Genomic DNA, 25,681 nt, shown 5'->3' on the forward strand with positions numbered 1-25,681 from the left:
CACATCCATGTCCGAGGCAGGACTCGAACCTACGACCGTAGCAGTCGCGCTGTTCCGGGATGAAGCGCCTAGAACCGTTTGGCCACCGCGGCCGGCGTCACAGCAAAGACGCGTCCATGCAGGGAAGTTTGGAGGTAGCTTCAGCGGGTCGATTGGCCACCGGTATCCATCAGCAAAAGGTCGTCGTTGTTGGCCGGCAACTGAAACAATCGTCATTCTCTCTAATTATAGACGCGGACAATATGGTGACGCGACTGCCGTAGCTGGCTCATGTTATGCGTTGGATTAAACCTAGATTGCTATTCTGTGTTAAGTCTCCCGCGGTTATTCTCTCTCCCCGCGAGTGGCAGCAGCGGTGTGTATCGATATTCGCACCTTGTACTATCTTTGGCCTGGCGCTTATAGTTTCCTGCTGTGCTGTGTGTGAGCAGTTGGTCGGTTGGCGAGGAACAGCGAGGAAATCTCCGCAGCGCGTAGTTTGGCCGAGGCCGCTGGCAGCGTCCACGCGCGGTCGGAGTGTGCGGTGTTGTTCCCATTGCTACGAGGTCCGTGGCTCACCGATCCTGGACACGAAAGTTGAGTTTTGACTTAATCTACCAGCAAGTCATGACTGATCACATTGTGTCGTTTGGATTTCGTTGTCGGTGTTGGGGTATTCCCTCGAGCAACAACGTGTGATTTCAAGTTGGCAAATTTTAGCCACCCTCCGGTGAAGTTTAACGCTAATTGGTTATTTTGAATTGAAGTGCACCAGCGGAATCTTCTGCCTTGTGGTCGTTAACGTTCCGGTTATCTGCCCTGGCCGTTGACGTAAATTCAGGCAGTGTATTTTCCTCATCGGTTGTCGCTGTCCAGCACGGTGTATAGTTTGACAGCTCAATGTATAATTGGTTGTGGGCGCCAATACGTTCCACGTTGTTCCATTGGACTCCCTGTTGTGTGCCGCTCAGGTGGAGCAGAAGTTATCTTGTCGGTAGCCGCTTATTTTGGCCCCTTTCCACTATTTAAACTACCTTTCAAGTCCCGCGGGATTAGCAGGGCATCTCACCCCTCTTGAACCTCCGAGCTCTCTTATTTATACGCCCTTTCCCTTTGCCTCTGACATAGTCCCTCTGGAGAGGACAGTGGGAGTGTTCTTCGATAATTACGTCGGCGTTCCCCAGCCTGCCTTGGCACATACACAGAGGCCACTTGGCGCTTCTGTAACTGGAACGTATGGCTTCTTCACAGCACGTTCGTGCCCTGTGCTGCCCTGATTACTTCGCATTTGTAAACAGTGCCCTTCGGACCGTGCCTACTAGTCTACGAGCGATTCGTAAACCTGTCTTGCAGCATAATTTGCAAAATATCAACATCGCCCGTACCTGCCATCCGATGTGCCAATCGGCGCCTTAACTATTGACTTCGAGCCATAGCTGCTCGAGATTTACAAGAATGCCTTGAATCTGCACCTGTACTTATTCGTGGAATCAATGCTTTAGAGCATCGCATAGTTTCTTGTTGACATCAGGATCGTTCTTACGATGAATAGATTATAGTACATTCAATACCATTTAGTGAACGATGAGAAATAATAGCTCCGGAAAATAGCGATATGGAACTTGCAGCTATAGTTGCATTGCCAAGGACGCCATCAGACCGGGACACCAACTGGTGCCGTTCTCGTCGCGTGTAGTGTTCACAACCGTTCGCTGTGGACAGCATATACAACACTCTACCTCAAAGCCATATACATACATACATGCTACCTTTTCTGTCTGGGTGATATTGTTACTTCTGTTCTGGTATTCAGTCCGAAGACTTTTTTGTCGCAGCCCTCCATGCTACTCTATCCTGTGCAAGTCTCTTCATCTCCGAGTACCTACTGCAACCGCCATTCTTCGGCATCTGGTTACTGTATTCATCTCTTGGTCTCCCTCTACGGTTTTTACCCGCAGCACTAAATTGGTGATCCCTTGATGTCTCAGAATGAGTACTACCAAGCGATAGCTTCTTCTAGTCAGGTTGTTCCACAAATTTCTTTGTTCCCCAATTCTATTCAATAGGCAGAGTATTGGGCAGACGAAGTATAAGACCTATTTTTCGACTTCCTAAGAAGATAAAGGGGATGCTGTAATCTTTTACGGATCGTTTCGGAGTCAGGATCTCGGGTATTTACAACATAACTTACGAGTGCGGAAGCATCAACAGCATATTAAAAATCGAGAAATGGAGAAATCTGCATTTGCTGAGGACAGTTTTACAAACACAAAATATTATTTGATGAAAAAAAAAAATGTGTCAGGCTCCTATATACTGGGATTCCGAATGAAAGAGGCTGAAGAAATACGAATGTGTAAGATGAACTTCAACGGATATGATCTTAGCAGTGCATGGAAGCGAGCTTTCGATGCTGAGACGATGCAGAGATATTTTTCCACTGTTCATGCTTCTAAGGGAGCGATGGCACAACCAGCGCAGACGTTGACACCATATGCGACAGCATTACGCAGTTAGCGAACAATCGTAAGCCACCTATTGACGCCCGCATCTCGTGGTCGTGCGGTAGTGTTCTCGCTTCCCACGCCCGGGTTCCCGGGTTCGATTCCCGGCGGGGTCAGGGATTTTCTCTGCCTCGTGATGGCTGGGTGTTGTGTGCTGTCCTTAGGTTAGTTAGGTTTAAGTAGTTCTAAGTTCTAGGGGACTGATGACCATAGATGTTAAGCCCCATAGTGCTCAGAGCCATTTGAACCATTTTTTGAACCACCTATTGACGATAAAACGTCACCACAGCAGCAGTTTAGACAGTCAGTTGCTACTGACTAAGAAGATGGAGGTAGTCGCCGAAAGATTTGCCCTTAGTTGGGACTGCAAGAAGTCCGAGTACTTTTGTTCAATAATGATATTGTACCATCTCCCGAGGCAAACTGGCATTCTACTGTAGTAACTGTGTCATAACATCTCATGAGTAAAAGAGGCCTACAACTGTAGTAACTGCACCTTGACGTCCAAGCTGGTCCCACACATATCTTTTAGGGACAGATCTGGGTATCTCTCTGACCATGGAAGTACCTCAACAACACGCAAATAGTTACTATACTCACGTGTCATGAGATGGCAGAACTGTTCTGTTGAGAAATAATACCACGATAGTGTCGTATGACAGGTAACACACTCCCTACCAGCAATGACCCAATGAGACCTCACACCATGACACCAGGTCAACAACCCTGTGGGTCCACAAAACTTCGGAAGAAAGGGATTCATCCGCAGGTCCACCATACTCAATGATGATGCTCATCAGGGTTAGTGGAGAACCCAATTCATTACTATACATCATCAGTCCATATATCCTGATAATAGCACCACTCGAAACGTTTGTGTTGTGGTGTTAACAACAGCCTACTCCAGCTACTGCTGGTCTGTACCATACGGCGTGGAATGCCATAGAACGTTTCAGGGAGACAATTACTTGTTCTCGGACGCCAGGCGCAGTTTTGAAGGGATTGCGATAGGCTTGGCGCACTATATGGCGCAGTGGTCTGCCGTCGTCGACGAATGTGCCTGTCCCCAAGTTTCCATCTAGTTCAACGTCGAGTCCTGTCACGTCCGAATGATCCACAAATCTGGATAACGTATAACTCTAAAAACCATCCCAAATGAGATCCACAGCGTGGATCTTTTTGAACTCTTCCACAGGGATTACTCAACATCTCACGGTATTCACGTCCCTTATACACACCACCCCACCTGGTAACACCACTAATCACGAAAAATACTAACTCTCTCTGTTGGAACAGTTTAAGGGCAGGCCTCTTAGACCGGTAACGTCATCCAATGACGCCATAGAGCGTCGATGCCATAGGCGCTGGAGCGTGTTGCTCGGCCATCTTATTGGCAGCAAACGTGATTGTACGTTGGCGGAACGTCTCGCAATGTTCTCTGTTATTCAGTGATCACGACCGAATGCCACAATGGTCATTGGAGTAGACGGTTGTAAGAGGTCCATGACTAAGGAATTTATTGCTAGCGCACTCGAGCAGATGTCATTTCACGGATTGCTCACGCATTGCCTGCGATATGTATGCTACAATAGAATGGCAGACCAGAGAGCAGTGTCGGCGGCAGTTGAAGTAGTAGCTCGCAGTCGGGCGGTGGGGTCAGGTCGCTCTTAGAGAGCTTTTGTCTAGTTGTATAGCTCACAGAGAGCACTTATAACCTATATGCAATAACCAAGGCCGGCCGTGGAGAACGATGGCGGTGCCTGAGCGATGTAGTATAAGGTAAAAGCAAAAATTATTATTATTTATTGCCGCGCGCATATGTAATTTGCAACAACTGATTTTGTAATTTTGTTATATCAAGTCCCATGTAAATCTTTTTAAAAATCCTTTAATAATAATCTTTCTTATAAACATAACTTTTGATAATCATTCATCTCAATTTAAAGATTTTACTAATTTCTCCTATCCATGGTCATCCGTGTTATCGTAACGAAAAATCAATTTTTTTTATACGTAACAAAATCTAGTGGGCAGCATTGCACTGGGCTGTGCTAGAAAAATTTCTTATAGGAGCAGATATATACGCGTTATTCGGCGACATCATTGAGATAAGAATTTTCAGTTTATTCAGAATGATTTTTCAGGGCCATGACGCAGCACTGCTGACGTCCAGATTTACCAGTTTAGATTCACAGTCAGTTAATTATTGAAAGGTTATATATGAGTCACAATTTTATTGCGTGGTTAGTAACACATTTTTATTGAGAGGTTAGTCACATTTTTATTAGGAGGCCACGGAATTTATCTGTTGGGAGGTTACACGGTATTAGCTGCTCTTGGATACATCTTGTCTCCTATGAACTCGATGCTCTGTCGCTTTGATGGAGTAAGCTTTCGGACACTCATTTCCAACAGCAGTTCATTTTTCTCCCGTAACAGCATACCGAAAAACATTTTAGCGAGTTCCAGTGAAAAAGAAACCCCAAATGGTAATCGGTGTCCTAAACCGCCTTCCACCAAAGGTAACAGAGCACCGCATCCATAGGGGACAAGCCAACAGCTAGCTCATATTCGCGACCGCCGATCGTGGCAATCAGTTACCATCACTGAACAGCAAACAACATTGCGAGGCATTCCGCATGTGGACCGCCAGCGTACTAAGGCACTTGTTACCGAAGGGGTGGCCTAATCCTAGTATCTATAACTTCGACACTCTGTAGCGTCGATGTGTGACGTTCCTAGACACGAGTTCCTATTCTTTGTTTGTTGAATTATACTTTTTGTGGGGTGTAGTACATACTCAAAGAGTGTCCTAGTATTTTAGGTAGAAACTTTGTGTACATTAACGAGCTGTCTTTTACTGTGGCCGATTACTTCAGAGCTGGTTTGGTTATGGCTCACGCAAAACTAATCGATTATTATTTAGTTCTTGATCTGATTAATACATACTATGGAACTCTGGAGAGATGCAGTTCTCGGACTACGGTGATACGACCAACCTTAATTGCTAAAATTAAAACTGTGGCATGGTTAAGGAATTAACAGCACCCTGGCATCAGGTCTGCGGACAGATGGTAAGCTGCAACGGAAGCCACTCACACCTTGCCCTTTTGATTTTTCCCTCAAATAATGCCATCTAGATCGGTTTATATATTTTCACTTATTGCAATGTTTTGACATCAGATCAAAGCGGAAATTTTGAAACAAAGTTCAGTGTCGTTTTCTACAAATCCTGTTCTTGGGCGGAGCGTCAATTCGTGAGCAGATTATTCTTCAAAATTCAAAATGAATGCGAACTCATTCAAGGATTCTATTGCCTTTATTGATAACTTCATCTAATCGTTAACGAGAGGTGTGGTTGACAAAATCTTTTCGAATGGGCAATAGAAAGCTATCAGTAGACATGATGGAGAAGCTACGAGAAGGGAGTGACAATTTTCAACGAACATCTTCAGTCGGCGTTCAGAACACTTAGACTTTGATAACGCTGAACTTCCGTTTTCTTTAGGGAATAAACTCTAGATCTGTTTAATTCTGCGTTTCGGACTGTAGTTTGATGAAATACACAAACTAATAAAAAAAAACTGTTTATGCAATGGTGCTTCAGGTCAGCTTTTCTGTGTTGTGTCAACTGTAACCCTGTACAGTGAAACGAGAGAAAAAGGTGGAGGCAGTATTCATAGAAAGATGACAATGTTTATTGCCTGATGCTGACATTTTGAATTAGTCTATAATTTTCTAAGATTCTTAGTACTGCACGCCAGTATGGTCTATACAATATATGTGAACGACTCACTTTCATACATACAATTAACGTATGTAAAACAGAATATTTCTCGTTCTGTAGCATTACTACTAATGTCACGGATTTCATCACCATTTCAATTTTGTCATTTACATTTGAGTACTATAGTACATAATTTTCTTCCTTTTAAATATTTATAGATTTTTATAACGTGAAATATAATGTTCTGCCATTGATAAAGAGGTCCATATAATGAAACAACTAAATAATGATGTCACTTTTTCTACAAACTGCTTCTGAGAAGAATATTCATAGTGTGTATAGATATTGGTAGTCGTACTTGAAAAGACATTTCACATGACTTTCCAGTGTTTCACTTATTCTGTGACGATGGCGTGTGGAAATTAATAGAAATACACCTCTGGCCATTAAAATTGCAACATCATGAAGGCAGCATGCAATAAACGTGAAATTGGCAAGCAGTAGAAAGGTTGACTGGATATAACACGACCAGAAAGAAAAATACTCCTATCGTAATACAAAAGAGGTGAATATGGCCTGGCTAATGTTAATGATATAAGAGAAGGAAACTATTCGGCTAATCTGGCAGTTTCTAAGATACTTAAATCAAAACATTTTGACACATTCGCATTTTTTTACTTCTTAGTATTAGAAATCATTTCACGTAACATAATGCATTGTGTCAAATAAAGTGACATGTTACAAGACGTGATTTCGTATAACATGCATCCAGCATGGCGTTTGTGCAGTGACACAAAGTGTCGTTAAAGTTTAAGATGCATGCCATCCCCACTCTTGGATACTTCCTATTATAGATGAGCCCCCAGTCTCAGAAATTTCCTTTTGTAGACGCAATAGACTCTCTAGAAGCACATAAATTTGTGCCTACGTATTCGTACACCCTCACAGTACACGTAAGAAATAGTGGTTTGGGAGAGAAATGGTCCTCCTGGCGAAAAAAAAAAAAAATCAATGCCCTCCGCAACCAGAAGTCAAAAAATTGTTGTTGTGTCCCCCGAGGAACAAATCCATCCCCAGAAATGTTATCCACTCAGAAAAAACACTTTTAGCTATTACGTGAATGTTCTTCAGCCTTATGGTTTATACAGTTTACTATGGTTGGCGAATTTTCAGGGCTTTGGGTACTGGTGGCCAATTTTATAAACAAAAGAGTGCCAACGCCGTGCAGTTGAAAGAGAGCACACTGCATCGGGGAAGTAGAGTTAACTCTTGAAAAGAGCGAATATGTCAAGATGTTGTGATGTAAATGATTCTGAACCTGTCAGATAAGTCGAAAAACGTGTTCCGTTCTTTTATATCCCTAACTCTGCCAAGGACCTACTCGCCTTTTTTGTGGTATGATAGGAACACTTTTTATTCTGGTTCCCAACATTTACTTTACCATAATTTTGACATTAGACCGCGATAGTTTAGCAATCGATGCAGATTTTTGTTGAATAGGGCGACGACTGATCCGGTATAGGTTTTATTATCTTTCAAACCATGCCACTTGAGTCTAGCGTTGTTAATCTGGCTCCTCTATGGTTACACGCCTGTTGTGACAGAACGTGTCCAACATAACCTGTCTTGTCCTCAGAACACACAAGCCTCACCAACACGTCAGGGTCACATGCCCTCATGTTTTTTGTTCTATTTTTTACTTATTTTTTCATATTTCTTATTATTTTGTTTTACATTTTATAATTTTGTTTTATTTTAATTGTTGTTTTTAAATTTGTTGTTTTGTATGTGATTCCATACACGATCATATCTGGCGACATACCCGTGAAGAGCATAAACTTGTTATTTTATAGTTCTCACAGTTTATTCGTATAAGCGTGACACTGTACACGCAAACGTTTGGAAAATAGCAGTGAAGATTTAATACAGTACACAAAATAACAGCAAAAGTAAATACGATAACGAACGGAGTATTTAATACTGTGCCAAGTTTATGGTAGTAATGTGAATAAGTAGTTTATATCATATAGGTATTGTTACGATACGACCACAACACAAGAAATTGCTTACAAGCTTACAATAAGGCAAATTAAACGATTCGTTCAACAAATAATAAGCTACTGAAAACGTACATCTTATTACTGCCTACCTTAAAATCCTTGTCATTGTTTATTTAAAATACGCAATAATAAAACTTGAAAGTTAAAAAACCGCAAATAGAACAACTAATGTGAATAATCTCGGCGTGAAATGTTTCTGTAATCAATCTGAATTAAGTATGAGTTTGACTGAAGTAAAAAGAACAGCGAAAAATGTGTGCACAAAAAAATACTGTAAACGTTTCTGTCCTATATGAAAACTGACGAACTTAGCCTTGTATAGACTGAAAATTATCTTTCTACAATATAACATATCTAGCAGTTTCCGTAGAAAAAGGCATTAAACATTTTCTGCTGGTTACAAATAAGGTAATCTTTTTCCTGACACTTATTTTTATACCAAGTTTTGGATTAGTTTACTTCGTGGTCATCGACAAAGCTTTAAATGCTCGATCACACAATATATTATTTTGTACTCTGGTTTGGCACGTGGATTGTTTTGCAAGTCTGCACGTCGAAGATGTTGCAATGATTTTAACCTACTGGTGAACGAAACCTTTAACACATAAGAACTAAAAGATAATCAGGTGGATTAAATTTTTTTTTAGTTTCGCACATCAAAAATTGTTTTGCATCACCCCGGTTCCGAGAACTCCTGAAGATAGACGTTGACTGAGGATATTGTATCACAGACACAGTCCCTTTGACTGTTCAGAGATGTCACTAAACCCGCCCATAGGTGTAAATAACCATGCATGAGCAGCGCCTGTTAGATGGAGGCGGTCAGACAGCCGATCAGTTCCGGTCTTTCCAGCAGGCAGGAGGTACACGGCTCAGGTTGTCTGTAGTTCAACCGTGGCTAGACGGTCAGTGCTCCGGTTCGATCGCGACCACATTGTTACGTTGTGCCAGGATGGAATCTCAACAAGGGAAGTGTCCAGGCGTCTCTGAGGGATCCAAAGCGATGTTGTTCGGACATGGAGGAGATACAGAGAGACAGGAAATGTCGATGACAAGCCGCGCTCAGGCCGCCCAAGGGCTACTACTGCAGTGGATGACCGCTACCTAAGGGTTACAGCTCGGAGGCATCCTGACATCAACGCCACCATGTTGAATAATGCTTTTCCTGAAGCCACAGGACGTCGTGTTACGACTCAAACTGTGCGCAATAGGCTGCATGATGCGCAACGTCTCTCCCGACGTGCATGGCGAGGTCCGTCTTTGCAACCATGACCCCATGCAGCGTGGTACAGATGGGCCCAACAACATGCCGAATGGACCGCTCGGGATTGGCATCATGTTCTGTTCACCGATGAGTGTCGCATATGCCTTCAGCCAGACAATCGTCGGAGACGTGTTTGGAGACAACCCGGTCAGGATGAAAGCCTTAGGCACACTGTCCAGCGAGTGCAGAAGGGTGGAGGTTCCCTGCTGTTTTGGGGTGGCATTACGTGGGGCCGACGTACGCCGCTGATGGTCATGGAGGAAGCCGTAACGGCTGAACGCTACGTGAATGCAATCCTCCGATTGATAGTCCTACCATATCGGCAGCATATCGCCTTGATGAACTTGTGGATGGTATGCCACGACGAAGACAGGTATGCATCAATGCAAGAAGACGTGTCACGGGGTATTAGAGGCGGCGGTGTGTACCGCTATCTGGACCACCACCTCTGAAGATCACGTTGTATGGTGGTTTTCATGAGCAATAATAAGGGCGGAAATAATGTTTATGTTGAACTCTACTCCAATTTTTTGTACAGGTTCGGGAACTCTCGGGACCGAGGTGATGAAAAACTTTTTTTGATGTATGTATATCCGAATGCAGTGCTTGAAATGAAACGCAATTCTACGAAACAGTTTCATGAGCAACACGTTATTTTTCGCACGTAAAACTAGAATGATGAGAACTTTTTGCAAATTCTTCGTATGATTACCGTAACATATTTTTCGTTGTTATATGTTATTATCGCAGCACGTGCCAGTCGCGTGAAACTGGACTTCACGGCATTTTATCTGCTGCCAGTCCACTATACCGTAGCAAATGATACAGCTTTCAAAAACAACAAGACGACCGTTATTACACACTTTTGTCTACTTTCTTACAAAATGGGAACATACTCCCTCAAGTTTGCAACGTATTAGAGCGCGCGTAAGAAACCTCAGAAAACGAGTGTTTTGCACTCAAAATCCGAATGAATTAAGATTTTTAAAAGCGATTTTTCAATTTTATTGTAAGAACGCATATTTTTACTTGATTCTTTAAATGTTTTTCACTCACTGAGTTCACATAAGAACGAATTTTACGTGCTATAGTTAGCTCGATTTTAGACCGTATAATCTCGACAACGGATAAAGGTTACTGGCTAAGAAAAATTTTGTTTCAGCTCTATCTTTTTGTCTACCTTCGTACAAAGTTTGCATCTATTCGTAGAAGTTTAAAGTTCAGAAACCTTTCTTTAGACCAAGGTCCGATACGCCGGTGGACCCAACTGAGCAGTCTCGCTCCAGTCCGGAGTTATTTAAGGGCGACCGTTTACACACTTAAAATCCGAACGGTGCACGTACAAATGGTGCCGTTAGCTGAGCACTAATTTCAGCCAATTACAGTGTTTTTCAAAGTGGATTAATTGATTCGCACAATTTGCCTGGGTGATGGCTCCAGTTCGTCGTTCGAACTTCGCATAATATACTCTGACATAGCTGCAATACGATAGGTGTTCGAATGGCTACGCAAATGGACCCTGGTCCGGGCTAGACAAACAACTAGTAAATATTTGTTCCTAGATCAAATAGAAACCGGGCACCAAGGGCACCCCTCCACCCTTCCTCAAGCCGTGATTCTGCGCTCTGCCTTTTCACATACATTTGTTACAGCTTTCCTGCAGTGTAACGATTATCGTTTCTGGGTAATGATCAAAGTAGAGGGAACTTAACATATAAACATTTTGTATGTAAACGCAGTTTATTAAGCATGATTGTCATTGTAAAACTGGAGTTGAATATTGGTTATTGGTGTGAACGTGTTATGCAAGGAGAAACACGTACCTGCAAGAGTCTTAATTAGACAGCGCTCGATCGTGGCCTGTCGAAATAGCTTTTTGTCGTTTCGAGCTGTTGTTGCACATGTACAGGTATGTTGGAATATCAGGCTGTCATGGGAATATCGAATAGATGGATTCAGGGATGTCATAAAGTCATGCAGGATCGCAACGACCTCGCGCGGAATACAACAGCCCCATGCTCCCAGCGCCCAAGGGATCTACCATGCAGGATAGTAAAGACACGACACGTTTCTTGAGTCACGAAACAATGTCCTTCCTTGCGGCAAGTCACGTCTGGAGCTTCATAGACTCTCAGGACTGTAACAATTGTTCTTCTTCTTTTGGCACTGCAGCAGACAGAGGCGCGCCGACGGTGTTACACCCTTCGATAACAATGGACGCTCCTGTGTGGGTGGAGCCACTTTTTTTTTTCAGACTCGTTGTGTATATGGAATCATGTGTACGTGCAGAGAAGAACGAAAGTTGGCAAATTGAAATCGTCAGGGCCAAACGGGATCACCATCCAGCGTGACAGTATCGGATAGCATTGGGCGCGCAATACGATGACCTTTGTCTGCTTTGCACAGCAGATAGTTTAGAATGCAGTCATTACATTTGTGAAATGTTAAGGCCGGATATTAGGCTCTAGTTTCAATAAGATGACGCAAGACTTGCATGTTGCCCTCGCTGACTTTGCGTATCCTAATGCTTAGTGTGTTCGGCTGTTAATCTCCGCAGCACTTTCTTTGGATATGTCACACACTGAGAACATCTGAACATGGATTCAAACTGAGTATTTGTTAAAAGTGGTAATACAATTTTACATCTCCTGTTAGTGTAAATTGTTCTGTCGTCCCATGTCCCTTCATCCAGATAGACACTGATTCTGCTGGACCAAGTTTTCTCCGGTTCCCTAAAAATCATGAGAGGAGCATCAGGTTAAAATGTAGTCCTTGTTGGCGAACTCTGAAATGTCAAAAATCTTGGACATAATCAAACATCTCTCAGTGAAACTCTCATGGTCAGCCAATGACACAGATAAACATCGTACCACACCAATAGTAAGCCATTCATTCCTATGTCTAACAGCACCACTATGATAAATACTAAAACATAGCTTAGAACCTACAAAAACACAAGGACCAACTAAAAAAGTGAGATTCGGGCAGTTGCTTCGACGGATTTATTATTTATTCCCATAGAACCCGGCTTCAAATCAAGACCCTTAATCAACTTGAAGACAGTAGCGCGATGACGCACTTTCTCAGGATCTCTCGCACACGGAGAGATGATGGGGTGCTAACAAACTGGTACGCTCGCCAGAAACCCTGACACTGAGTTCAAGCATCATGGAGTGACATACTCGTAACTGTCAATATCTCATTTCGATTCGATGCCCCGCTGTTTTACAGCGATTTTTGCTGCAACAAGTGGGAGCTCTGTAAACAAGCTTTCGCATTTTGGCACCCTCAAATTAGTTTTCTTCCTACTACAGTACTGATAAAACAGCATTTCTGTTCCCCATGTTTGAAGACCTGCTTACAGTTTCTGGACAGATTAAGAGTCAGGTGGACGACGAAAGCCTCTGGCTGTCTGCGGTCCTTGCGTATGTCCGAAGTCCATCGTAATGCTACGATAAATCTGCCGCGCGGGATTAGCCGAGCGGTCTACGGCGCTGCAGTCAGGGACTGAGCGGCTGCTCCAGCCAGAGGTTCGAGTCCTCTCCCTCGGGCATGGATGTGTGTGTTTGTCCTTAGAATAATTTAGGTTAAGTAGCGTGTAAGCTTAGGGACTGATGACCTTAGCAGTTACGTCACACACGTTTGACGATAAATCCAGCAGACAGGCCGGCCGGAGTGGCCAAGCGGTTCTAGGCGCTTCAGTGTGGAACCGCGTGACCACTACGGTGGCAGGTTCGAATCCTGCCTCGGGCATGGATGTGCGTGATCTCCTTAGTTTAGTTAGGTTTAAGTAGTTCTATGTTCTAGGGGACTGATGACCTCAGAAGTTAAGTCCCATAGTGCTCAGAGCCATTTGAACCAACTAGCAGAGACAAACATCGAAGAGCGAGTTCGCAGTTTAGGTCGTCAACAGTCTGATATCCATTGTGTATCTGGTAAAATAAATGTCATGTGACTGGGCCCCCCGTTGGGTTGACCATTCGCCGGGTGCAAGTCTTTCGATTTGACGCCACTTCGGCGACATGCGCGTCGATGGGGATGAAATGATGATGATTAGGGCAACACAGCACCCAGTCCCTACGCCGAGAAAATCTCCGACCCAGCCGGGAATCGAACCCGGGCCCTTAGGATTGACATTCTGTCGCGCTGACCACTTTTTTTATTTGTTTTTATTTTGTTCGTTATTCTTACGTTCGTTTTTCTGGGCGGACGTCACATGACTTCCGTTCAAGTTGATCGTCGATTCTTTTACTCAGCTACCGGGGGCGGACTGCGTGTGTGGTATGCATGTGGGGATGAATACTAGACTTAGTTATAGCTGTGCAGGCAGTTCTATTGCACACCAGAGACCACGGGTGACACCACGTGACACGAAGTGGCCCATTGCTGTGTATTCGCTGCCTGCTGTGAGTATGTAGCTCTGCCAGTTACGGAAGCGAATACATAGACCCCCTGTCAGAGTCTTTGGCTATAACAGGTGTAATGCACAATATGTAAATCTTTATCTTTTGCTATACTTTCTGGAGTTACCGTTTTAAAGGACAGTAGTGCGCAAATTAACGACGCTGCGAGATACTTTTTGTGGTGTCACCGCCAGCCACTACACTTGCTAGGTGGTAGCTTTAAATCGGCCGCGGTCCATTAGTACATGTCGGACCCGCGTGTCGCCACTGTCAGTGATCGCAGACCGAGCGCCACCACACGGCAGGTCTCGAGAGACGGACTAGCACTCGCCCCAGTTGTACGGACGACTTTGCTAGCGACTACACGGACGAAGCATCGCTCATTAGCCGAGCAGCTAGCTAGCATAGCCTTCAGCTAAGTCAATGGCTACGACCTAGCAAGGCGCCATTAGCATTACATTTCATTTATCTAGAGAGAGTCTCACTTGTATCATCAAGAACGCTGTATACAAATGATGGATTAAAGTTAAGTATTCCAGCAGCTACGTACTTTTCTTTATAGCATTCATTACGTATCCTGCTTCAGACCTCACGCCATCCTGCGTGAGCTTATAGCGTGCATTTCGGTCTCCTCAAACCACACTGTGTCTGCACTTCTGTCGACACATCACTTTTAACGTCTGCGACAGAACCACTGGTGAGGGATTCCCTCCGCTCGTGCGCACACGGCGACAGCAGTCTTGGCAGCGAGTACGCCTGTTGCGGGGAGAATCATAATTTGCGGACGACGCTTGATGCGGCCCCGGCGCCTGGCAGGCAGGCGGCGGCGGCGGAACGCGGGACTGACAGCCGAGCAGAGGCAGCGCGGAGGCGGCGGGGCGGCGTGTTTGCATATTCAACAGGTCTGGGGACGTGCCGGCCGCGGCGCGCCGCAGGATTGCGACGGCAAACAACGGCCCGCCCGGCCACGAGGCGCGGGGCTTCTGGCGGCAGGCAGGCTGCGAGGAGGGGCGAGGCGAGAAGAAGCGGCCAACTTACAAGCAGACGGCTGCGGAAAATTGTAAGGTAGCTCTCCAACCTGCCATCAGAACCGGTGGCGGTGACAACACGAGCCTTGACTAAATACGTCTAGTTACGGGTTAAGGTACCACAAAACAAAGAAAACAGTCGGACCTTTATACAAATACTTTTAAATGTCGTCCAAGAAATATTCATTCAGCGACAGTATACTGTTGCCAAAGTTGTAAATCTAATAATCACCAGCCAAAATAGCAAGTTAGTTTTCTGTGACTGCGTTGTAATGAAGGACGTATGTATTTACGACAACTAATAACAATATGTAGTATTATTCATCTTATAGCATTAATTTATTAGCGTCGCGTTTCCAGACGCTTTTTGCTGATTATCAGGCATCAAAGCATACAAATCACTAAAGCGTTATTTCTTGAGCTGCCAGGTTCTTCATTAGGCCTAAAATAAAGGCTTTCTTACTGGTACATATAAACGAAAATCTCGTTTGCTATATTTATTAACAAAAATCGTGCTGTTGTGTTAATGTTTTCTGGCGATGCAACGCTGGTGTCACTATGCTCGACCGAGCGAGGTGGAGCAGTGGTTAGACACTGGACTCGCATTCCGGAGGACGACGGTTCAATCCCGCGTCCGGCCATCCTGATTTAGGTTTTCCGTGATTTCCCTAAATCGCTCCAGGCAAATGCCGGGATGGTTCCTTTCAAAGGGCACGGCCGACTTCCTTCCCCATCCTTCCCTAATCCGATGAGACCGATGACCTCGCTGTCTGGTCTCCTTCCCCAAAACAACCAACCATCATAATGCTCGTACGTCCAATGGCTGCTGTGGTGGTCGAGCATCTGTCTTCGTTTGTGTTGCACTTTTCACCTATGATTTACTTACGTTCCACGACGTTTTCCTGAGTAAGTTCAAAATTGTTCACATGTGTGTGAAATCTTATTGGACTTAACTGCTAACGTCATGAGTCGCTAAGCTTACACACTACTTAACCTAAAGGACAAACACACCCACCCATACCCGAGGGAGGACTCGAACCTCCGCCGGGAGCAGCTGCACAGTCCATGCCTGAGTAAGTAAAATGCAGCATAATATACTCTCACTTAACATCTTGGTGTGTGCTGTATTTGCGGAGATCATCACAATATAAAAAAAAGAAAAAAAAGAAATCCGACATATAAATGCCATTTGCCACTCAAAGATTTTACAAGCTGGCGGAGATGCTTCACTTAGAGTGCACTTGCATGATACACGCTGAAGTAAGCAGTAATATGTTTGCTACTACTGTTTGGCTATAGTATTTACTTACTAGCTTAGTACCCATCAATGCCTGGGCACATGTTTATTCCAGTCTTCTGTTAGCCCTTCTCTTCCGTCCCTCTCTCTCGCTGCACATCTCCACCTCCCATATCTCTGTCCACCTCCTACACCCAACTCGCACCACTCTCTGTCCATATCCTGCTGCCCCTCTCTGTCCACCTGTTCCTTTGTCGTCTCTCTATCCATCTACGGCCCTCTCTGACACTATCTGCTCCTCCCCCATCCATTTGCTTCTTCTGTCGATCTCATCTGCCTCCTCTATCACCTCCTTCTCCTCTCTTTTTCCTCCCCACCCTGTCTAAGTCATCTCCTCCTCTCGCATCTCTCTGCCCATTTCATTCTCCTCCCTCTCTCCGCCCATCTCACCTTTCTATTTCTCAGTCCATTTTCCCCTCCCCTTTTCCCTCTCAATGTCCTCCTCCCCCTATCGGTGTCCATTTTTTCCTTCCAACTCTCTGTCCATCCATCTCCTCCTCCCAATGCTCTCTCCACTACTTCACCCCACCTCAGTAGGAGGCTGCTAGTTCTTACTACCGCAGTTGTTCATTCCATGTGGCAAGAAATATGTCTTCCAAAGTTTGTTTGAAGTAAGTCCAGGGCTTTAGGATGAGGTTTTTACCCATGGCTTTGTCTGCGCATGCGTTTGTCACATATGCGGAGATTGGAACATTAATAGTGGCAACTATTTATTTACAGCTCTTACAAAATAGATACGTGTTTCAAAGTTTAACTGGCCTTCAGAGTAGTCACCAGCATTGTGTATAACCCACTGCCAGCGATGTGGAAGTCGTAGGATACTCTTAGCAGAGTCAGTTGTGTTGACAGTTCGAGTGGCACGGTCTGTTGCCCGACGAATTTGCAGCAGTTCTGAAGCGAATGCCTTGACGTGTTTCCTTCAGTTGAGAAATCGAGTTGAACTCACGAGGGCTTAAGTCAGGGGTGTGCAGTAGGTTGCATAGCACTTAGCAGCCCCATCAGTCAAACAGATCAGTAACACCTTGCACTGTACGTGCTTGAGCATTGTCCTGCAAAATGATGGTCAGCTCCTGCAGAAAGTGTCATAACTTCTGTCTCTATGCCGATCATTCTTGGAACAAACCTAGGACCAGCTTAGAATTGATGACACTTTCTGCAGGATCTGACCATCATTTTGCAGGACAATGCTCAAGCACTTACAGTGCAAGCTGTTACTGATTTGTTTGACTGATGGGGCTGCTAAGTGCTGGTTTCTCAGGATGATGCAGGATAGGCTTACTGTTGTGGATGGGGCTGTAATCAGTTACTCTTGGTTGCACAACAAATAGGTAAACTTTATTTAAGAAAATTGAAATTTTAAAACAATCTCTTAAAAAAACACAATTGACGGTATGACGACTGAAGACATTATCACAGAAAAAACAATTCCACAATTTTAGGGCCGTAGGCCACCAACAATAACCTCAAGAACAAACGGCTGAAGACCTGAATTACAAGTCAGAAGAACAATTCCAAACAGTACACATTTCAACAAATACTTTGCCTTTAAAACAAGTTTGCTTAAAAAAACTTAATGTAATACGTCTGAAGGCCTTATTCTGAAAGAGGTGAAATTATTGCTTGGCTGAAGGCCACACACAACTTCAAATCACAAACGGGTGAAGTCCTTAATTAGAAGTCAGAAGAACAGTTCCAAATAGCACATATTAAGATAAATACTTCGTTTTAAAATAAACTGTAACACGGCTGAAGGCCTTAGTATTAAAGAAGTGAAATAACAGCTCGGCTGAAGGCCACACCAACAATAATTAGAGAATTACATATATCCTTAAAACAAACATCACAATCTAAGGGATCAGGACAAGGGGTTCTCCGCAAGTATTCCAAGGGTCGACCTGTGAAGGTAACTCAAACATAAGGTAAGGTGAGACAGGCACCCAAGAGTTGTACTCACGTAACAGGATGGACACTCGAACTAGGGACAGCTTAAACTCCGAGCGACCGAATACCCAATCCGACTAACGTCCGATCACCGGAGCAAATGATGGTTTAGGCAAGGGCGAAGAGACAGAGAGCACTACGTCTTCAGAAAACACCTAAGGCCGAAGGAAACATTAGAACCAAGGTAAATATCCCAAATAAAATATGCACAGTACAATACAAGATGATGTCGAACTACACGCCGTGTCGAACAGCATCAACACTGCCGGAAAAGTATGCTAACCTCCAGGGCAGGTAACTGGGGCATTAGCGGCCACAAGGCAGAAAATACCGCTGGTTGCACTTCCCTAATAAGAATAATACTAAATTCAATGATGAATAACAAATAGAGAAAGACGGCTGCAATGTTTCACCTCCTCGAAACACTTCACTCGTTGCCACCAGGCTCAGCGGCGCTGGGAGCAACAACCCGCCGACCAAAGGAGAGATCTCAGAATAGTCGAGGTTGCATCCGCAGTTAACTATTCACTCAACTTGAACGTCCGGGGCTCTGTGTGCAACGAAATCGTCGCTCTCCCAGCTACCGCTCCTCGATCCGGCGGTGGCAGCACGCCGCAAGTGGCCCTGGCTTGCCCTCGCGTTGCACGGACCTGCTCGCTGCTGCACCTCCAGCCGACCTGATGTCCGTTCGCAACTCGCCACTCCACAACGCGACCTGGAAAAACTCGTGGTCGCTCCGAAGACAATACCACACTACTCGTATCGATAAGTGCTGCTGCTGCCACTCACGGGCAGGCAAGCCAGCTACTTAGTGACGCCAGTAAATCGAATAAGAAACGAGATGCCACAACCGCAATAACAAGATGCCAAGCAATAAATGGCATGAACACGAGCCGCACACGGCTCATATACCACCTACTACACTCCCCTGACTTAAGCGCTCGTGAGTTCAACTCGAGTTCTAAACTGAAGGAAACACAATCCACGGCACTGCTACAAATTCATCGGGCAATAGACCGCGGCACTCGAACTGTCAACACAATTGGCACTGCTAAGAATATCCTACGACTTCCACATCGGTACACAATGTTGGTGACTAGTTTGAAGGTCAGTAAAACTTTGAAACACGTATCTATTTTGTACGAGCTGTAAATAAATAGTTGCCATATTTAAGTTCTAACTCTCCTATTTCAGATTTCACTGACATTTGTAAACATAGCTTACCTCTATCACTAGTGAATTTCGTGTTGCAGTTTCGTTTCCACGTAGCTCATCACTCGTGCGATTATACAATTTTCGAAGTACATCTGTTGGTATATGTGGATGCTGTCTCCAAAATATCTATAAAAGATTTAGCAGTACAGAAAGAATAAATTAAAATGCCATGCCTCATACGACAGTTTTACTGCATAAACAGCGGAAATGGATTAAAGACAATTTTTTTCTTTTATCATTTTGGGTGGGTTGTCAGTGAGAAAAAGTCTTGTAAGGGTTTGAAATTATTTGTGTAGTTTTTCGGAAATCACTAATTGCTTTCATTTTCAGATACTGGAATGAATATATTCTGGATATTTGTACGTCATGAAAAACAATAATTCTTTACTTCCATCCCTTTGAGAGGGAGGCTGTACTTACCCAAACAATGGTTCTTTACTGACCACACCAAGTATGGTTCAAATAGAGTCATTGTTTTAGGAGGATATGTAGAACATACATACGTACAGACATACATACAAGAGTACATAGTTCGTCTGTTGATGTGTTGACGTAAACAAAGACAAAGCGAGAATATGGAAATGTTTTCCACTTCCTATAAACCTTACAATAGGTGAGTTATATAGAGCTTCTGGAACCTGGCACTGCTTACTTCTTTTACAATCGATAGGAGCAGTGATGTCATAAAATGAAGTTGGGAAAAGTGACCATTATCGTTGTCTGACTCAGTACGGTAGTATAACGTTTCATATCCTACGCTTGTAAGAATGATGGATGTCGGATGTGCATATCTCCGAAATCTCCAGTAGTTGTTTCCAGTCTTCTTGCTTTCTGCTCTTGCTTGTTTTGCACTGTACAGATCGTGAATAGATGGCTCTGAGCACTAAGGGACTTAACTTCTGAGGTCATCAGTCCCATAGAACTTCGAACTACTTAAACCTAACTAACCTAAGGACATCACACACTTCCATGACCGAGGCAGGATTCGAACCTGCGACCGTAGCTGTCGCGCGGTTCTAGATTGAAGCGCTTAGAATCGCTCGGCCACTTCGGCTGGCCCCATGAGCATCTTTATCACTGGTGATGATGGTTCGTCCCTTCTATGACGGCAATGTAGCGCAGCCGAGGTCGCTAGCGTGCGATAATTTTCACAAATTAAGAACACTGAGACACGGTTTTAACATTTGGGGCATTCAGCAGGAATAGAATTTGTGCTGATAGGTGTTTCACACTGTTTCTTCTTTCGTCAAGCAACACAAAAATGACACCAACGCTAGACACCCTCATAACAGCTCTGTACATGAAACTGGTATACTTAACACACCTATCATACACTGTGTGGGAGGGAACCATTCAGTCTGATGAAAGCCTTTTCCGATTAAGTGGCTGCTCAGCCCACTGGGATCAATAGCCAATCATATCGTACGACTCTTCCTTTTGAATGATAAGGTTACTTCTTTACTTTCCGATTGGCGCTTGCCCATTATCCCCAGGGTCACCGATTCGGAGACAACATGTGTCACGTTTTAGAAAGTTATCTTTTGTTAGGCATGGAGATGGTGGATTTGCAAAATTCGGTGTCGTCTTCACCTCAGGAATATCCGTCTTCTCGGTTTGATTACGTACGTTGCTTCAAATGGTTCAAATGGCTCTGAGCACTATGGAACTTAACACCTGAGGTCATCAGTCCCCTAGAACTTAGAACTACTTAAACCTAACTAACCTAAGTACATCACACACATCCATGCCCGAGGCAGAATTAGAACCTGCGACCGTAGCGGTCGCGCGATTCCAGACTGAAGCGCTTAGAACCGCTCGGCCACACCGGCCGGCACTACGTACATTATTTTCGAAATTACGAGCCCCGCCGCTGTCTATTTTTCACTTAATCTATAACACACTTAAGTGCTGATACGTTTCAGCATGATATGGGTATGTACCACCTGCTAAAAACAAATGTTTTTCATCTTGTAAACGCTGCATGGATTTGTTCGACGCCCACATATTTCAGCACATACTCTATTTCACACACACCTTGTTCAAGCGTCACTTAAAGTTTCTTGTAGTACGAGTTTACTTGCGTAGAACTGCAAGGAAAAAAAAACTGACGAACTCGTACTTAAGACCTCTGCATTCACACACATTTCAGTTCTGACTTCCGACTTGTTTGTTACCAGTTGCTGCAAGATATGGTCTGGTGGAAAAGATTGACACGTAGGTTTTTATGAAATGCCAGTGGATGACTGCACGGGAAAACGATTCCAGCTTTACTATACGGTACTTGTTCTGACAGTTTCTGAAGATCTTTTGACTCTTGAGGCTCTTTGCTCAGAGGAAACCTATTAAACGCTGAGGAGGATGTCGTAACTGTACCGACACTGATAGATCTGCATCGTTGGAAAGAGAAATTCCAGGTTTGATGAGACCATTCTGTAAAAATTTCTTAAACCAAGGCCGCATTCTTGTTTGCCGACCCTGAAAATCATGACAAAGGATCAAACGACACATCTTGTCCTGGTACAGAGACGTGAACAACAAATTAATATGAAATAGTGTTGCTTTGACTTCTGATAAAAACCTCGGACCTTGACGTCCACACAATTTTAGTTACATTCTAATTTGTTTGGACAGCTATTCGGTTTAGGTCCCAGAAAAGCAGAGACGCTGAGGCACCTAATGATTTGTTATTATGGTGCCCAGTGCATGTTGTAGAACATGGAACATTAGGAATTAATGAACTATTTTCATACTCTTAGTGCGTCAGAAATGCAGTTATTGTTTCCTTCCCTTGCTCCCCACGTAATAATGAGTGTTCACTGAATGGCCGGTCCGAAATTTGAATTGCAGTTCTCCCGGACTCGAATCGTCTTTGAGGCCCTCGTCTCAAAATAAAACTCACAAGGAAGTAGTACTACGCAGAATTGTGCTTAACGGATGCTGTGTTAGTGCTCAAAACAGTCCCTCCACATATGAAACGAGACACGTGCTCTTTCATAACAACTATATTCCAACACACCGGGAAAAAATTTATTTCATATGTGCGTAAGCCGTCCCTAACACACTACTCTCTCCTTACGTGATCTAACTTTTTTTTCCAAAGGGAGCCGCTGCTGAAATAGCATCTGCATGCTTGGGACTGTAAATGTTATAAATGGCCATAAGAATTTAGGAGAAATAAGATCAGTTGATGGACGAGAAACTGAATTTTATGAGTTTTTATTTTGGAAAGATGGTATACACGAAAGCATCCTTTGCACCACTCGCCCGGCTAGACGTGCAGTCTAACACACTGCTTCCCGTGCGGCAAGGCGTGCCGGTCCCCGCCACGATTCCGCCCGGCGGACTAGTGTCGTGGTCCGTTGTGCCAGCCAGCTGTGGATGCTTTTTAAGGCAGGGCAGGTTCCACTTATTCCGCTTCAGTTACACTATGCCGGCGATTGCTGCGCAAACACTGTCTCCACCTACGCGTACACCACAATTACTCTAAGACGAAAATATTTGGGGTTACACTCGTTTGGTATGAGACGTTCCCGAGGGGGGGGGGGGGGGGGGAGGGGGGGGCATTGGGGGCCGAACTGCCTAGTAACCCTGGGTTCGGTGTGGGGCGGCGGTGGGGTGGGAGACTGCTGTGGCCTGTTGTGGGTTTGTGAACTCCTCAGGGCTACGGCGGGACGAAGCCTCTTCGTCGTTTCTAGGTCCCTGGTTCAATACTTACACACCCTTTGCGCCATTCACACTCAAAATAAGTTTGTCCTCTGAAAAATATTTTACTTAAATGAATAGATTTTCACATCTTTTATACAATTTTTATCTTTCGTGACAAGATGTTAACAAAAATTTCGTTCATTTTTCTAGAATATATCTTATCCATACCGTGGTACGATTTCCCTCTCAAGCTGCTTGAATTTCCAAGGAACACTCTAGGACGCATTATCACGCTCCCTAACATTGCCGTCCTTTCTCGTTATTGGAATATTCAGTACAATTCTTATTACATTAATTAACAATCGTCTTTATTTGTGATCATTTCCAGAAAATAGATATGTAATCTAGGTGTACAATAACCACTGATTTCGCAATTAGGTTACACTATTTTTCTGAAAGGTCTGGTAAATAGCAAAGTAAATAAGAAACTGATACACTTTTTGTATATTTTTCATTTTGTAAACGGTGCATCAGTAAATGTTGTAGTGGGGTATGATGTAAACAACACAAATATGTTCGCTTTAGCTACGTATTCTTTATGAGAAGAACGCGCAGCAATAGAAAAGCCAATAGATAATTTGAGTATGCTCCACTAATATAAACAACCTTAACTATTAAAATTGCGTGTATCCAGTTTAATTGTTAAATGGACTGATTTTTTTATTTGATGGTTTATAAATGGCAATGAGAAATAAGAAAAATAATTAAAATTCTTCGAAGTAACGAATATAACTTGCAGAAATGTTAACTTACGAAACTTAAACGCCGGCCGCGGTGGCCGAGCGGTTCTAGGCGCTTCAGTCCGGATACGCGCGACTGCTACGGTCGCGGGTTTGAATCCTGTCTCGGACATGACTGTGTGTGATGTCCTTAGGTTGGTTAGGTTTAAGTAGTTCACAGTTATAGGGGACTGATGACCTCAGATGTTAAGTCCCATAGTGCTCAGAGACATTTGAACCATTTTTTTGAAACTTAAACATTGGAATGCAGACAACGAACCCACAGTGGCAGGAGGTGGGTTTCCATCACCCATAAGTCAAGCTTAAAGGTAGCAGTAGCAGTACACCATAAAAATTAAAACTTGTGTTATGAAGGTTAATGACAATCATTTCTCTATGATTCACTCTAACTTAAAAAAGAAAGGTTATGGTTCATGTATCATTGAACCTTTCTGTGTAATAAAATGACGTGACAGAAAAATTACGCTGTCGCCATAGAACCATAAGAAATAAATTATTCAAATCCTTCCTACCGTTTCAGCTGGATGGAACTGCTAAATATGTATAGAACATAATCCGTCAGTTTACTATGCAATCGTCATCAGGAACTGTTCAACTATTTCGCAGAATAATTGGTCAAATTTTAAATTAACTAACGTATGTAGAATTAAAGTGGCGATCGTAAAGCATTCCTCAAAATGTGTCAGCAGCAGGGGCATCAGTTTCCAACGACAGGTGTGGAATCAGCGAGTTTCGTCTTACAAATGCGGAGGGACTCGCCTACAATGTACGCTACCAGGCTGAACGCTAAGCTGACTGGCGCTTCAGTTGCTGATAACGGATTGAGAAAGTGGTTCTTTCCTGAAGGTGAGTGGAGGCAAAGACGATGAAGGCCACCAAATGAGTCTAACACTTTGGATTCGATGGATTAGTCGTCACATTACTAGGGTATTGAACGATATATCAACTTGCGTCAGTAGAATATAGAAATTTCCGAACTCGTACTATATTTCATGATGTGAAATATCGTTTGGTAACCGATCAGTACTGTGAATAAAAAACTTTCTTTCCAAGCCCTTAATAATTCATGTCAGACCGTAATAAGTATTCTAATAGTAGCAGATGTTTAACATCATATGGAAACCATCATATAAGAACTGCGATTATAAAATTTTGGTGGTGACATCAATCAAAAAGAGAAATTCCTTTCAGACTGAGACCACATAACGCCTTAAGAAAGACAAATATCACATAATAGAAGCAAACCTCACCAAGTTAGATGATAATGTCGGCAAAATTGCGCATTTTGATGCTTGTAAAAATATCTATTCCAGGCATGAAGCAAACAGAGCTGTGATTCTGTTTATAAGGGGAATAATTTGGGTCAATTCATATAATATGATATGAAATGTGGAATGTAAAATATACAGTTTGTGGTTTGACCCATAAAAACCAGTACACACTGATAACTATTTACGACCTTCAATTGAACCATATAAGCAAGGTTACGAATTTGACTCCTGTCAGCTACTGAAGCACAAAATGTGTTCTCTTAAATACGATAGTTGAAGAAATGTTTATGGACAGTAGAAAAATCATAAACAGGACTATTTTTGCCGACATTTTTCATAATGGGACCAAAACCATTAAAGAAGCTGCGTATTGTTTCTCAGTAGGGAGCGGTTTCAAAGGGGAGAAACAGGTATTACCTAGCGAAAAGGAGGTGGAGGAAACGCAATTATGGCGTAAGCCGGTTGGTGCTCTGTTCCCTACAATTTGCACCGATTGACTTTTCTGGACTGCCTCAGAGAAGCAGCTATATCAGTAGCAGGACTGGAG

The sequence above is a fragment of the Schistocerca americana genome, chromosome 1 (assembly GCF_021461395.2).
Source record: "Schistocerca americana isolate TAMUIC-IGC-003095 chromosome 1, iqSchAmer2.1, whole genome shotgun sequence".
NCBI classification, from domain to species: domain Eukaryota; kingdom Metazoa; phylum Arthropoda; class Insecta; order Orthoptera; family Acrididae; genus Schistocerca; species Schistocerca americana.